The following is a 15,054-nucleotide window of genomic DNA, read 5'->3' on the forward strand; positions in this document are numbered from 1 at the left end:
TTTTTTTTACACTGATTTTACACTGTTTTTTTTTAACTTTATTTTTTTGATTTTCACTTGCAGGGAGACTGCCTGTCAGCACAGACAGTCCCCCTGCAGGCAGATACACAGACACCTATTGCGGTCATGTGATCGAGTGATCACATGGCCGTGGGGTCCTGATCTGCCGAGGGGGGACTGCCCGGGCAGACAGGCAACCCCCCTGGACCGGGTGGAGCACTGATCGCCGCCGTGGGACCGACGGCGATCAGGTAAGTAGCCCCAGACCGTTATGACGGTTCAGGACCGTCAGCGGTCCAAACGCACGTTTTACCGCTGACGGTCCTGAACCGTCAGCGGTCCTGAAAGGGTTAAAGCTTTGTTTACAAAAACAGTGTGAAAAAAGCAGTGTTTACATTGCTGCCTAGTAAGACCTCTAGAGACAGTCACTCAGACGGCCACTAGAGGTGCTTTGTAGTTATGGAGGTGATGAACATTTCCCATAGATATGCATTGATTCAATGCATCTCTATGAGGAGATGCTGGTTGGCACAGCATTTCATTTTTCCATGAATGTTCAATAACCTCCCAATGCTGTTCTGTGGGAAAGCATTGGTTTACCTGAGATCATCCAGACTCATTATTTCAGCCACAAAGCCACCATGGGCACGTACACACTGACAGACACACACGCTCCCTGACAGACACACACTTGCTGACAGACAGACATACACACAATTACTGGCAGACACACACGCTCCCTGAAAATATATAAACAGGTGTGAATAAGTTGTGCAATGCAGGTAACCCGAAAATGGAGGGCCCCCATCGTATATATAAAAAATCTAGTCCACCAGCTGACTGCAAAATAGACTCCAAGGGAAGCAACTCTGATAACACAGAATAGAGAGAGAGTCCTCTGTAGTGCCAGCTTCTGCATAGAGTTAGGTCCCTAACTTTGATTTTCTAGTACAGTATTTAGATTTTGGTTCCATACAGGGAAATCTAGAAATTTAGGTGCAGATGCTGACCTATCTGAAAATGGGTTGCATGAAATGGTGACATCTGTAAGGAAGTGTTTTAAATTAATTCAGTAAGAAAATAAAATATGATGAATACATAGTGACCTAATAGAAGATTCTTTCAAAAAGAAAGTCATTTTGGATGATTGCCCTCAATTTAAAGAGATTCATATAAAATCCGTTAGTGGGGAAGCTGGTTTCATTAACAAAAATCTTTTGAAAAAATTATCCTGCATGAGTAATATTTTTTAATCTTAGGTGTTACACTGCAACAACAACCTTTTTTTCAGGTGTAAATGTATTTTATAAAGGTAATTATGCCTATCTTTCGGTTATAATTTCCCTTTTAGTGACAAAAGAGACAGGTACGCTTGCTCTCATGCATAGCTTTAACATCCGGAGAAAAAAAAAGGTTTAATTTTCTATTTTCCAGATTCAATTAGAGACAAACAAAAGATAGGTTTGGAAATTTGGAACAATGTGTACAAAGTACAGTATTTAAGAATTAAACTAGTATCTGGATAATTAAGACTAGACTTTAAGCCAAAATTATTAACAGTGATAATGGAGCAAGCATTTTGTGTTAATAGGGAACATTTACGGAAAATATGCATCCTTAAAAGAATTGCGTTAGCAATAGAGGCAGTGCAGCTTAAAACTGTTTTAAACTTAATTGGAATGGAATAAATCATGTAAATTACTTTAAATAAATATACTAGAATAATAATATATAAAATATTTGTTTAATGGAAGAAGAAATATGCTCTACATTAGGTTAATGTAAGCAAGAGAGACCACCTAAAATGCTGGACCAGTAACACCTAACTCAACGATTGTACCCCAGAACTCCCTTAGAACTCTATCTATATATTATGGTAACATTGGACTGCAGGGTACTTAACGATTTTACTAGATATATTCAGCTAAAAAGCTAATTATGCAAATAATGGTTACTTTAGCTTCTTTCTTAAACACGTAGAGCTTGAGACAGTGATATGGAAGAACACAGATACCTGGGGTAGATAGAACACACCTACAAGCAGGTGGAGATTTTTCAATAACAAATTTAAGTCAGGGATACTGCAGAAGTGATAATTCCATAAACCAAGGTCAAAGTCAAGATTACAGATGGTAGAAAAGTCAGGAAAAAACAATCTATATACGGAAGGAAGACTAAACACTAGTAACACACTCTTGAACAACAGAAACCATGAGAGAGAGCCACAGAGATCATAGACAGAGTTTAAATTGTGAGTAGCCCATAGCCTAGCTTTGTTCTTCTGGTGCCAAAATGTGTGAACAAAGTCATGCCCAGATAACCTAATGGAGACAGTATACTCAGAAGGTCATATGTTGCAGCCCTTGAGCAGGAATGATGGCATGATGCACCACAAGGCAATTGTGAAAATCGGGTAATTGAAGCAAGTGCAATTACCATAATAATTTATAGTAGTTTCCAATTACCTAATATTACCATCCAAAATCTACTTCTTGATGAATTACTTGGTCACATTCATAAACGGTAATTTCTTTTCACATTTTCCATGATTTGAGAAAAATTAAAAGTGCCACAAAGTACCACGAAGACAATAAAAAAGTAATCTCCAGCCTTTGCAGCAGTTTTGTGGAAGATTTTTTACAAGATTCCTTACTTCAAATAAGTAGATATTTTCTGCCCAAAATCAAACATGTAAGAATAGATACACAATTACACAAAACCAAGCTGTTTTTTTTTCTTTTGGTACCTCTGGCTTTCTGTCAAAATTGCTTGGTTTCAACAAAATTCTGTCTTTCTCAGGCTATGCAATTGACCAATCAGAGCACTCTGACTGAAATTGCATAACAAGGGTAAAAGTTTTACCCACACCATGTAGTTTCAGTCAGAGTTACAAGCCTTTTGCAAATCTTATAATGGGGTTGAAAAAAATAATATATTTTTTTAGCAGGTATTTATTTATTTATTTAGTTTTACTGGCATTTATAAAGTGGCAACAGATTCGGCAGCGCTGTACAATTAGTGGAGAACGTACAATATACACAGACAAATACAAGAGTAGACAGGGTAATATGCCTGAGCAGCTTGGAATGACCTGGCTATTATGATGAATATTGATACCAATGACAAAGTTATAGGAAGATTGAGGATCATAACGAAAGAGTTCATGGAATAAGGTAGCAAACTTAAGAAAAGGAGTACCAAAGTCTAATTTTCTGAAATTTTACATGTGCTGCAGCGAAGATTAGATAGGTCAACGCGTTGCTAAAGTCTTGATGTAGGAACGATGGTTTGGGGATTCTAAAGCAATTGGCAGATTTTGCACTTGGGTACAATATTCATAGCCTAGATGGGTTGCACGTGAATGGAATAGGGTCTTTTGTGCTGGGGGAGAGGATGGCTAGAAAATTTGAGGAGGATTTGAACTATATGTAGGCGAGAGGGACAAAGAAGGGTAAATATGGTAGATAGTATGGAAAAGAGAGGAAATGCAGCTGAGGTCAATGAACAGACAGACCAAGAAAGTATTAATCACATTTAAAATCACAGTTAAAATACATTTCAAGAAACAAATGGTAACTTTGAATGTCTGCTTGCGAATGCTGTGTAGGAAAATGGGGGGAGCTTCAAATATTGGCATGCAAGGAACAATATGACATAACTGGAATTACTGAGAGCTGGTGAGATGAAACACTTGATTGGACTGTTAATTTAAATGGATATACATTATTTATAAAGGATAGAAAAAAGTAGAAAAGGGGTGGAGTAGGTATTTATATTAAACCTGATTTGAAGGCAGATTTGAAATTGTATGTGGTGATACAGGTGAGGATGTGGGGGCCTTATGGGTAGAAATATGGATAGGAGGAAGCAGGTAATATCCATTAAGAGTAGAAATATGTTGCAAGCCCTCAAACATTAATACTGATGGAAAAGGTAAAGTGCTACCTCAAATTTATAAGGCTGTACAACTGGGTGATTTGTTAATCAGGGGAGATTTGAATTAATTAGACATCGATTGGGCTAGACTGATTAGTAGTACAGTTAATGGAAACAAGTTTTTGAACCCGATAAACAATAATTTCATGTCAACAGACAAGAGGTTTCTCATTGAGATTGCAAGAAAAAGATTTTAACTTGCAGCGAAGAAAAGGTTTCTGTAAATTAAGCACAATAAAGATGTGGAATTCTCTGCAGAAAGAGGTTGTGTTATCAGATTCTATAGTTACATTTAAAAAAAGGCTTGGATGCTTTTTAGCATAAACAGAATATACAAGGATATAATTGATATGAATGTAAACAGGTTGTTGATCAAAGGAAAAATCTAATTGCCATTATGGAGTAAAAAAGGATTTGTTTTTCCAATTTTGTGGTATAATTTGAAATGGCTACAATTGATTTTTTTTTTCATTATTTTGGATCAACATGTAAAAGAATGGGCTTTATGGTTGAACTTGATGGACTTTAATCTTATTTCAACCTAGACAACTACTGTATGTAGCTACTGTATGTAACTGTTACTGTTTTTTTTTATTGATTTGAAGTTATTTTAATGGTCAACCATCTATCTATCTATCTATCTATCTATCTATCTATCTATCTATATCTATCTATATCAGGGTTAGGCAACCTTTGGCACTTCAGATGTTGTGGACTACATCTCCCCTGATGCTTTGCCAGTATTATGGATTTACGAAAATTACGGGAGATGAAGTCTACAACATCTGGAATGCCGAAGGTTGTCTGCCACTGATATATTTATATAAACCTAGTAAATCTTAACCAGTTAATGATAAATGATGTACCAGGCCCGTCGTCATATGATGGTATTTTTCAACCCTCTATAGTTATCAACATAATGGCATTGTATACACACACTATGGGCAGTTATATACTACTTTCTATTTTCTATTATTTGTACATCTGCATGTATCTAACAGAAAAGCATTCTTCAAACGTTCTCCCACAGACCATTTGAGGAGAAGCAAAAGCCAGGTGTTTTGCTATATTGGAATACAATTAACACCGAACAGATAAAGCACACTTTTTGTCCTGCATGAGTCCGTGCAACATATCTATTCACATTCTAGTACAATATCTTTCACATTTTTACAAAGTAAAGTAACTGCAGTCTATCCGACATAACACACAGAGAAATAGAAATCCAGAACTGAACAAGAAAAAGAAATGTGAATGTTATCAAACCAACATGCTGTGAAATTACTGCAGAGACAGAACTAACTAGATGCTCTACAATCAGAAAACCAGGCATACGTTGTAGAAAATGTAAAATTATAGTCAAGGCATGCAAATAATATACGATTTTATAAATATAATAGAACTTGTTTTTCCAAGTGTTTGCACTGAGGTTTGTCTGCTAAGCCCCTGACAAAATTTGTTACATTAAACCTCTTAATTCTGAACTTTTTAAGATAAGCGCTATATTTGTATTACGTACAATAAAGAGTAGGTATATAATTTCAAGACAAAAAAAAACATACTTTATATATATAGAATACTATTCACCAATACATAAATATTTAAATTCTCTGTATTTAAGGAATTCATTTTCTTTTTTCTTTTATATATTGCAGAAGATGTATAAGTTATAAATATTTAAACATTCACAGGGGTATTCACTGAACAATGGACCACAAAGTATAGGATATGGAAGATGTACAAAGCACATGTTTTAAACTGAATAGGGACTGGATTCAGCTTTCATATTATACAAAACATTTTTTTTAAACTTGAGAATGTATTCTGTGACACACTACATTCTCATCTCTACATAAAATGCATATTTGCAAAAAAAATAAAAAATATGGTGGCTTCTCCATTTTGGCATTTTTTTTTGTTAGTGACAAGGTGTAATATGTCTTGTGTTGCTGTCCATCCGAGGTTGTACTTACCTAATTTTAAAACCTGCTAAGGAACAGGTGTTTTCTATTATGTTCTGATATGTAGAATAGAATTGTCCATGACTGCAAGTGTATAATATAAGTATGTACCCACCATCTTCTTTTTAGTGCTTATTTATTCTACATATAAGACACTCATGCTCTGGCTATTTAAAAAGTTGTGAAGCTTCAAACTGTGTGATTGGGACTGGGACTGAGACTCTGAGGACTGATTTGATTCTGATTTCAACGTGTTTTAATCTGTTAACCATGTCAGCTACTTTTTGGCTTCATATTACCACTGCAGATTAATAATATTGCCAGCTGCAAAGGTTACAAGGCACTTATCAGTATCCTACCGCTTTAGCCCAATGCACCCTGTATGCTGAGAGCCAATAGTGAGTCAGTTTTAGCTGACATGTTTGGAGTCTATCAGTACCTTGTTGCTTTAACCATGTGCACGTGCTAATGGAGTAGCTGACATATTTCATAACAGCAGAAATATTTAAAAAAATAAAGCTAAAGCTATCATAGCAGGAGCACTAATGAAAATTAGATCATGTAAGGGAGACCTAAAATAAGTCTTGGAATATATATATATAGAGAGAGTGAAACAGAGACAGAGAAAGAGAGAGAGACACACACACACAGAGAGACAGAGAGAGAAAGAGAGAACACGCTAAAGCATTATACATAGACATTTACTGTGTGGGGATCTCTGTATTGCAGTTCTGTGTAATCCATCCCAGTGATCCTAGCTATGTTGGATAGTATGAATATCTCCTAATTGTGCTAGCTCTGTGTATTATTTATCTGTATTTTACTCATCTCAGCCTGTTATATGGTCTCTATAGTATACACAGCTCTGTGTATTGTATCTCGTTTTTTTCTCAACTCGTGTTTCTGGTATGGTCATCATGTATTATTCTCAGCTCTCTGTATTGTAGGAGTATCTCTGTACTGTATAGGGTGGATTAAAGTTCTGGGGGAGGAGTCTGGTACCCCACTATCTTAAAATTTCCCTAGCCGCCACTGGAAATGACAAGATGTGGTTGAGTTGGAGGAATCCATTTGAATGTAGACCTTATACTACAGCCTGCCACAAAGTGATGTTTACAGTCTGATATGATGTATTTGTAGTGAAATTACAATTCAGTTTATATTTGTTTTTTGTAAAAATGTTGTTGCATTTTAATGCCATGTAAATGTAATAGCAGTTCAACAGTGTGATCCTTGCATTATATTTGAGAGTCTTATGTTTCTGGTTTTATTGATACTGGTTTTGAAGCTGTACTCAAGAAACTGTGGACTGTAACACTTATTACTAAGTGTAATTGATGTTTAACCCCTTTAAATAAGGCATAGACAATATTCCTAATCAGGACTCTCTTGAAATCTCAGTGTCCATGAAAGGGTTAGAATAAGGAAATATAACCCAACAAAATATGTTTAGCCCTTTAAAAAACCACAAAAGAAACTCAATTGGTCCAATTTTTGCTTATATTTATAAAGCTTCATTAGAGTTAGAAGATTAATGCCAGCTTGTACTGGATCGTTTAAGATTTATCCGTATGAAATTTACAATTCAAGCATTTGTTTACTGCACCATGAAATTATATTATGAAGAAATTGCAATGTGAACGAAGCACCAATTAAAATTTCAGCAAATATGCTTTCTGTTTTTTACTGATCAAAGTTCTCTTTTGCATTTTGTTTCTAAAATGTATGAAGGTCAGTGTTAAATGGGACAATCCTTGAAAATACAAAAAAATGAATAAATAAATAATAATAAAAAAAATATATATATATTTTTTAATATATATATATATATATATATATATACACACACAATCCAGCTCACTCTCTCATTCAATAAACAATGATTTCAAATCTTAGATATCGTAATAGTTTTATTTAAAAACACCTCACCTACGCAAAAAATAATGGGGATTTAGTCACATTATATGATCATATATTGCATAAGCCTGCCACAATGTCAGTGCACCTCATTCGTGGCAGGTCCTACTCTAACAGCTTAATGCCTGCTCTTATGAGATCAATCCACTTGGGAACTACTTCCGCCTGGGACTCTTTGCAGGTCAAGGCTAAATATATTCTGGAATGAGACACCTGTGACAGGGAGGTGTGCAAACCCAGGGAGTTGGCCTGGATGTTTTCAAATCTCACTGACAGCCGCTAGAGGCACTTCTGCGCTTCTCACTGTGAAAATCACAGTGAGAAGACGCTGACGTCCATTTAGAAATGCTTTCCTATGGACTGATTTAATGCGCGTGCGGCTCTTGCCGCGCATACGCATTCAGCGCTGACGTCAAAAGAGGGAGGAGAGTTCCCCGGCACCGAGGGAGCCTGGCGCTGGAAAAAGGTAAGAGTTTAACCCCTTCATCCCCCTTCAGCCTGGCAGAAGGGGGACCATGAGGGTGGGGGGGACCTAAAGACCCTATAGTGCCAAGAAAACAAGTTTGTTTTCCTGGCACTATAGTGGTCCTTTAAGGATTCTCTTACATACTAATGGTAGGGATGAGTTTTTCACATCTCATTATTTTCAGAATGTATGTTTATTATATTATTTTTTTTTAAAGCTTCCTTTACTGCACTGTCTGTTTATTTAGAATATTTTATATCATGCTCTGGTTAATAGCCTGCTAGACCCTGCAGGAGCCTTGTGTCTGATTAAAGTTTCAACAGAGCAGAAGATAAAAACTATAGCTAAGCCATAATCAATGTTTCACATGTTATTTAAACGGTGTTAATACATAATGTGTCTTGGATCGTATCTAGCTTAAGGATGTATTCAAATCATTAAAAGGATTCCTCACACTATAGATCCCTCTGCCCCCACCCCCTCTCCACCCTTCACATGGAAATGGTTAAAAAAAATCCCTCTGTGTACTCACCCGATTCCAGGGCCAATCTCTCTTGGTGCTGGGTCGGCGCTCTGCTTCCTCCGACATCACCCAACAGGGGGGAAAATGTGCATGTGCGGCGAGTACTGCAAGCGCATTAGGCCCTCCCCAAAGGAAATCGTTGCTTCAAAGCTTTCCTATGGGGATTTTACTGACTGATTGACAGCCACTAGAGGTAGTCTTAGTCCTGCAAAGTAATGATTTCAGTTTCTCTAAAACCGCAATGATTTACAAGGGGAACTGGGGCATTGCACCCAGACCACTTTAATGAGCTGAAGTGGTCTGGGAGCCTATAGTGTCCCAATAACTCAGTAGAGACACTGCCAAATGTTGTGGCACTTTAGTGGATAGAAATTAAATATGTTCAATACAGTTGTTATGCACATCAATGTGAGTTTCATTGCTGTGATTCTCTGTCATACAGTAATGTGTAATATATGAGTATCAGAGAGCTCCCAAGCTGGTGACTACAGAGCTTAGTGGCTGCTCAGTGGGAACATTTGCCCAATACTGCCTCTGGATCTTCCACTGATTTAGCTGCCCAGTTATTTAAAACATATACTTGGGAATTAGTGGTATCAGTGAACTGCCTGATCCATGTCGGATAGATGATTGCTTAACATCTGATCAAACTTCTCTAGAATGGATTGGTGGGTATTATTTTCTAAGCTTAACTACAGCCAAGTTCTGTCAACTTTTGGCACCCTGGCCAGAGGACTCTACACTTTCCACAAGAGATCTAGCCCTTGTTATGCCTCATCTTATCTTCATTCTTTACTGGAGGAAAAATCCACCCAACTATCCACAGATCCAAGAAAATCCCCAGATATTATGATACTATACAAATACTATGTTCTTGTATATTTTCTGGTCTTTAAATATTATTTTAAATATTATTTTATGATATAATGTTTTTGGCATGCATTTTAATTTCTCTTAATTTTATCCATGAAAGTATGATAGCAGTAATTATGTTTAAATAACTGATGTATTTTTTAAAGCTTTTGGCACGGCGTTATATGACAAAGATAGTGTGTATTGGGTCTCATAGAGAACCCATGCTTATATAGAAATTGCTTCATGCTGTTAAAAATATATGTAATTTTAATTCTGCAGTAAAATATGTGGTAGTTGTATTGTACATTCCCTTTTGTCTAACGATTTTCAGGCAGCTGGTAGTCATTGTTTAATAAGCTAAACTTTCAGTCAAGTTGGCAACTCCGTTACACAAAGAATATTAGCACATTTATAATGCAAGAGAGGTTATATGAAATAAAGCCGATGAGAACCTAGACAAGCCGTAAATAAAAGAATTAAGGCATGGAGTATTTTTTTTAAGGGAAACAAAGACGATGTATTGGAAAAAGAATAAATAAGTGTTCTGTAGCAAGATTTACAAACATCAGCAGATCACGAGTGATACATTTATTTCCATTTTCTAATATGAAATAGCTCATCATATAAAATGACAATAAAAATATGTATGGGATGGGTGACTGATTATCCTGCTATTGACATAGTAGTTGAGTCTTTAAATACCTCTCAATCACAAAGTTCAATCTGTTATTGGTCTCTGAAAGCTTCACACTATTGAGCCCTGAAGTGTACTCATCCGTTATCTGCTTCCTACACTAAAAGGTACTGAACCCTGGCAGCTATGTGTTCCGTTACATTTCTTGTATTTCAATTTTAGCTTTCCATGTACAGCATTCTAATCAACAAACAACTACGTATATGGTAGGCCCAAGGCTTGCTTTGCACTAGAATACAACTCGTTCCCTAAAATAATTAACTTCTGCTCTACATTATATTTAGATATAAACCAAATGGCCCACCTACTCTGGACATGTACTCTAAATATTGAGGCTTCATTCTTGTTTATTACTGACAGAAGAGCATTGTGTCTGCCTCAAGCCTTCATGAACTTTATTAGATTCCACAACCTGGATCACAAAACTCCCACTACTAAAATTTAACACAAATGTCTATTAATAACACATGTTAAATGTCTGAGACCGTTGGTAACTTGTAGCAAGCTTAACATTGGATATGTTATCCAGAACACTCGAATATCAAAAATGAAGGAAACAGAAAAGAAATTGAATTTACCTGCTGTAGCTCAGGTAACCAATTTCTGAAAAGGGGAATAAAAATATATCTGGCTGGCTGACTTTCAGCTTGTCTATCTATTATGTTAATGTAGCTACTAGCTTGAGGTTTAAACTTACTGGTGTGCCTTCACCATGGCTAATCGGTATGTTTAAATGGGTTAAAGGGGTTAAAGGGGTCCAAGCAGTGGATTTGAAGTGGATAGAAGAAATTGGATTTTAGAGCTTGTGCAATGGCTGCTCGGACTTCCCAAGGTCTTCCTTCTGGCTGTAGATAAATGTGAAAAGATGATGTAGGGAAGCAGCGCCTCGGGTAATGTCCTCAAATCCAATTGAGTATAGGGTGATATGAAATGATAAGAAGACAATGAAGCAAAATCTAGTGCAGTATTTTGAATGCTGGTGATATTAGATGAAAATAAAGAAATACACTTACAATTTTCTTGAGCTTATAGTCAGCTCCAGATGTATTCACTTGGACGGTATGATCCCTGTCTATGGATATGCTGGTATAGGTCCTGGTCCTCTGTTAGGAGATACCCTTAGGCCTGTCAGCGGTGGGCAGCAATTACAAGTCGCTGGGAATGTTTTCTTTCAGTCACATTACCTACATTATCAACACAGGTTCATTCTATGTTCATCTCTCTATTTTATTTCATTTAAAGTTAATTAATATTTCTAGTCACATGACTGATGACATCATTTGACCGTTTTATTTGAATTTTTTTGGCTACTTAAACAGGACAGGTCCTTATCTCTGTAACACTTTGAGAAAGTCTAGTAGTTGGGGAAACCCATTCGAGTTTTTATTGATGTATTATATTATATTATTGATTGTATTATTTAGTTTATTAATAAAACTAGTTTTTACTTTATTTGGACCTTAATTTTATCTCAGAAGATTTTACCTGGTGGATTCCATACTTCCATTTCCTAGATGGGGACGTTGCCACCTAAGCTTTATAGGATTGAGCAAAACTTCACTTTGCTCTCTTTTTGTGAGTATACCTCCTTTTATCCTTATTTCCTATTTATCCGTATAGAGAGCACTATTTTCTGTTTTTATATTTCTCTGATGGTGTACCTGTGCTGCTGAAATACAACAAACTGAAATAAAACATTCCCAGCGACTTGTAATTGCTGTCCACCAGGATATCTCCTAACAGAGGACCAGGACCTATACCAGCATATCCGTAGATGGGGATCATACTGTCCAAGCAAATACATCTGGAGCTGATTTTAAGCTCCAGAAAATTGTAAGTGTATTTCTTTATTTTCATCTAATATCACCAGAATTTAAAATACTGCACTAGATTTCATTTATTGTCTTCTTATCATTTCATATCACACTATTGGACTTTAGGACATTAGTGGAATTGAAGAGGCCATTATTTTTGGACTCTGCAATTCAATTTAATTTAGAATTTCTGCACATACAGAGATTAACCTCTTAGGTGCTAGAGGTGTAACTGGTGTCATCAGCCAATGTCAAATGTCAATTCAGTATCATAGGGATGTTCTTCAACTTTTATTGCACAGAATGCCAGTCATTGTCTGAGTCATCTGATGCTCTCAGCTAGTGAATGGCAACAACCATGGCTTTTGGCTTCTGCAACTCTGCAGGTTCCAGGGTACTCCTGGTATTATAACCATTCCAGTGGGCTGTAGTGGTTAAGATGCTTGGAATACCAATTTAGGTAAACTAGATTGTGCACTTCTCTGAGTAGCTTTGTTTGTGTAGGCATTTCAGAAATGTTCTATATCATTGCTTAGGGCTGAGTGGATGCTAAATAGTTTCTTTTCTTTGCAGCTCCCTTTAATTTAATAATGTCATGGCATCTTCCATTAGTATTTTTATCTCTGTATTTTTTGGAGGGAAGCTTTTGGCATAAGCATGTCAAGAGATTTACAGAGACAAAATAGGGACTAGTTTGCCTCTCTTTATTTCCTTCACCTGACTTTCTTAAACACTGGGTGGAGCCAGTTGCGGAACTACCGCTGGTGTGGCTGCACCAGGGCCCACAAGCTATGGGAGGCCCACCAGGTAACCCAGGGACTTAGGGCCACGTGATAGGTATTGTTGTTTTATCGCTGAACAGGGGCCCGGACCGCAGCACTCTAAGAGCCCGACAAAGCTCCTGCAATATATGCAGACTAGGAGGAAGTGACAGCTGATCACTTCCTCCCAGCTACATAGAGAGCTCGCCACATGGGAGGGAGGAGGCGGCATCGGACGTACACACTGGTAGCATGAAGGGAGAGAGACAGGAGCACCAGACCACTATACTCTCCTCAGCCAGCAGCAGAAAGCATGCCACCCTCCATAAAAAGAAAGGTGTGATAACAGGGGAGGAAGCAAATATTAACATTGACATTTATGTGTTTGTGTCAGACTGTGTGTGTGTGTGTCTGTGTCACAGTGTTTGTGTGTCTCAAGGTGTGTGTCTCAAGGTGTGTATATGACAGTGTATGTATCTGTGTGCCTGTGTTTGTATGTGTCAGTGTGTATATATGTGAATCTGTGTGTTAATGTGTATGTATATCTGTGCAAGTATGTAGGTCAGTGTGTGTGTGTCAGGGTGTGCGTGTGTGTGTGTGTGTGTGTGTGTGTGTGCGCATTTGTGTGCCATGTTATGCATCAGTGTCTTAGGGTTCGTGTGTGTGTGTCAGTGTGCATGTATCTGTGTGTCAGAGTGTGCAACTGTGTGTGTATACATATCAGTGTATGCATTTGTGTGTCAGGGTGCATGTGTGTGTCAGTATGCTTGTATCTGTTTGTTAGGATGTGCATCTTGGTGTGTGTTTATGTCACTGTGTATCAGATTGTGTGCATGTATCAAGGTGTCTGCATGTGTCACTGTGTATATGAATTTGTGTGTGCTTCAGTGTGCTTGTGTATATGTATCTGTGTGTTAATGTGTATGTATATCTGTGTAATTGTGTATGTATGTGGCAGTGTATGTGTGTATGTGCATATATCCAAGCATTCAAACACCAACACAACATGCAAACACACTCCTGTAATCTAACACAAACATTACATACAAATAAACCCCTGCATTTAAACTACAAAACACACTTCTTCAGTCAAACACCAATGCTAAACAGAAATGTACATCCGCATTCAAGAGCCAACATTTCTCACAAGCACACACCTCAATCAAACACGAACCTTATGTACAAACACGCCCCTGTATTAAAACACTAAAATTATATGCAAGCACCCCTTCAATCAAATACCAACACTACACACAAAAGCACACCTACTTTTAAAAATGCCAACACTACATACAAACACACCCCTGCATTCAAATACAAGCACTACATGCTATTAAACTCTTGCATTTTAATGGCAACAGTACATACTAATATACCCCTATATGCATACATATACTCTTTACAAAAACATGTTTACACTCAAGAGCACAAGCACTGCTCACAAATACAACATTGCAGGAATGGGCAAATGGTAGATCTCCAGCTGGTATAGCATCTTTATAGTTGTATTATAGATAGGGATCTACCTTTTGACCACTGTTGCACTAGAGGTGGGGCTATGATGTCAATCACGACAGTAACGGCTGCATGGAATTGGCTCTGTCTCTGGAGAATCCTGCAGTCTCCTAAACTTCAATGCTGTACTCATGCAGAGAGTACAGCAGTGATGTTGGCTCTTATCCCTGAAGTGCCAGGAGCTGAAGAGGACCCACCGGAAAAAAGATGGCTGCACTCACCAGAAACATTTTTCAGGTAAGTAAATCTTACCTTTACTTGCCCCCAGTGGTGAATTATGCACAGTCACCAGAGGGTGACAGTGCCACTTTAAAGTGTAAAATAGAATCATAGAGAACATGCTTCATTCTTTTATGAATGAATGGAATTAGAACTGTCTAGGTAACATATTTGAAACATATTCTAAAAATTGGACAGTTTTTTCAGAGGGAGAGAAATGTGGACTTTAAGTGTTTTTTAGCCAAGCTTTTTCTATTGTGAACAGAGCTAGAAAAAGAATTGGTATAAAATATTCATATATAAATGTTTTAAAGTGCATAAGGGAGAAAAAACTATAAATAATATATAGTGAAATATTGCGAAACATCAGATATCTATCTGTAGGTGAACTGT

General features: G+C 37.2%; 1 protein-coding gene across 3 annotated transcripts in view; it reads right to left on the minus strand.

Annotated features, from left to right (window-relative positions):
- The window catches only part of FSHR (follicle stimulating hormone receptor), a 215,552-nt gene that overhangs the window by 96,649 nt on the left and 103,849 nt on the right, over positions 1-15,054 (minus strand). The gene's annotated exons all lie outside the window — the stretch shown is intronic.

The sequence above is a fragment of the Pelobates fuscus genome, chromosome 2, assembly GCF_036172605.1.
Source record: "Pelobates fuscus isolate aPelFus1 chromosome 2, aPelFus1.pri, whole genome shotgun sequence".
Taxonomy (NCBI): domain Eukaryota; kingdom Metazoa; phylum Chordata; class Amphibia; order Anura; family Pelobatidae; genus Pelobates; species Pelobates fuscus.